This window comes from Notolepis coatsorum, assembly GCF_963971535.1.
Source record: "Notolepis coatsorum genome assembly, chromosome: 13".
In the NCBI taxonomy this organism is placed as follows: domain Eukaryota; kingdom Metazoa; phylum Chordata; class Actinopteri; order Aulopiformes; family Paralepididae; genus Notolepis; species Notolepis coatsorum.
The window spans coordinates 1559699-1562198 of record NC_140177.1 but is presented as its reverse complement, the minus strand read 5'-3'; the positions used below and the strand labels follow the sequence as shown (position 1 = coordinate 1562198).

Below are 2500 nucleotides of genomic sequence, written 5' to 3'. Positions count from 1 at the left end.
CGCACGCCGTCCTCGGTGAAACAACGTGGACACTCGGACGCCTATATAGTGGAACGACTGCTGCATGGACCACCACTTATTTTCTTTTGGCAATCAGATGTTACAGTGTGAGCTTGTGCTCTCAAGTATGTCCACATGTCTGTCTGTCTGTCTCTACTTATCTATCTATCTGTCTGTCTACTTATCTATCTATCTATCTATCTATCTATCTATCTATCTATCTATCTATCTATCTATCTATCTATCTATCTATCTATCTATCTATCTGTCTGTCTGTCTGTCTGTCTACTTATCTATCTAGCTAAGTGAACTATCTATCTATCTATCTATCTATCTATCTATCTATCTATCTATCTATCTATCTATCTATCTATCTATCTATCTATCTATCTAGCTGTCTATCTATCTGTCTGTCTGTCTGTCTGTCTGTCTGTCTGTCTGTCTGTCTGTCTGTCGACCTATCTATCTATCTATCTATCTATCTATCTATCTATCTATCTATCTATCTATCTATCTATCTATCTATCTATCTATCTATCTATCTATCTGTCTGTCTACTTATCTATCTATCTGTCTGTCTGTCTACTTATCTATCTATCTATCTATCTATCTATCTATCTATCTATCTATCTATCTATCTATCTATCTATCTATCTATCTATCCACCTCTAGTATATCTATCTATCTATCTATCTATCTATCTATCTATCTATCTATCTATCTATCTATCTATCTATCTATCTATCTACATCAATCTACATATCTATCTATCTACTTATCTATCTACATTATCTATATATCTGTCTATCTATCTATCTGCCTGTATATCTATCTACTTATCTATCAATCTATCTATAATCTATCTATCTATCTCTAATCATAATCACTTAATACCATAAAATCACATTTATCCAATTCTACCAGTTAATGTGTATAAGTTATATAGTTAACGTATAGAGAGGCATCTAGTTACTGGTAGAGTAATAGGGGTAGTAGTAGAATGTGTTAACGACTTTATAATCCATACACTGTAATAGGCCTACTACTACTACTACTACTACTACTACTACTCTCATATAAACGCACGCACACACACACACACACGCACACACACAGTCAAATGACGAGACTACTATACAGACAAACTCCCCATACTTAAGGCCCATCACGTATTGAAAATACAAAGTGCACTAAGTTCATAACAGCTGATGTTAGGGCGATAAGGCGGCGGCGTTGTGTAAAAAATGCAAAGTACAGAGTGTATAATGACGTCGTCACGGTTTAGAGGAATAGTGCCGTATATGTGTCAAGCCTCGTAGCGCCGCTTACTACCAGCTTACTACACAACTACAGGACGGGCCTGGTGTGACGCAGGCCGCACTACACTACACTACACTACACTACACACACAAGGCCGCCTATTGTGGAGAGAGGGGATATGTTTATTCACTATTATTATTATCATCATCACGAGAAATAGCGCCTTTATATACATGCGATCTGAATCATAACTCAAGACGACACCCCGCAGGCCGCCGCTGCTGTGAAAGTCTATAATAAAACACTTTATACACTTTGTCAATCCGGTCACTTCTTCTTCTTATCTACTATTTTTAAGCGACACAACAACAAGCACCATAAATAATAAATAAATAGACGCACGCAAAGTATAAATTCAGTCGCCGCCGATCCAAAAGAAAAAAGTGACAGAGCTGTTATTATTATTAATGTCGCTGCTGCTGTAATGAATCCCGGAGATAATATAAAACGCACTATTGTTGTTTATTAATAGTTGCGTTGTTGTTGTTGCAATTGCAACATGTTATTATTACATTATAGTAGAGATAAATAAAGTGACCAAGCAGCCTAGTGGAGAGAGGAGAGGAGAGGAGGCCTACAAACCAGATCCAAACAGCGACGTTGCTTTATTATATATTTAAAGAAAGAGGAAGAAAAGATGCGTAAAATGCGTAAAGTTGTAACGCAACAGAGAGAGAGGGAGGAGGGGGGGGGGTCTGTTGTTCTGGTGGAGAAAGTCGGAGATCAGGCTATAGTTATTATGGTTGTTATTATGCTGCTGGTGGTGGTGGCGTTGAATTAAATTCTAGTGGAAAAGTTTCACAAGCTCCTCCACACTATGATCCACAAACACCGCTCCCTTTTCACACAGACAGACAGACAGACAGACAGACGGAACCAACCCGCCCTGCAGACAGACAGACAGACAGAACCCTGCATCTGATCAGAACATGTTGATCTGAAGAAATGACACTATTTGTTGACCATCCCGGTGTCTATAATAAACACAAACAGCTCCGATCAACAAGCTCCGGTGTAAATATACTGCAGTGAGTGCTGCAGGAGAGAGAGAGAGGCTTTCTGCTTTTTATACTCACCACCAGAACAAATAGTCCAAAAATTGTTGAGTCCCGTTTTGGACGATAATAACGCGCTCCAGTAAAAGACGCTCCTCCACGGCTGGTTATTATAACGGGCTGTT

At 38.8% G+C, this 2500-nt stretch overlaps 1 protein-coding gene across 1 annotated transcript in view; it reads right to left on the bottom strand.

Annotated features, from left to right (window-relative positions):
- Positions 1 to 2500, bottom strand: part of LOC311238845 (protein capicua homolog) — a gene marked incomplete at its 3' end in the record, with an annotated part of 78851 nt that overhangs the window by 76256 nt on the left and 95 nt on the right. The window contains 1 exon segment of the mRNA XM_084327045.1: positions 2397 to 2500. This exon segment is cut by the window's right edge and continues 95 nt beyond it.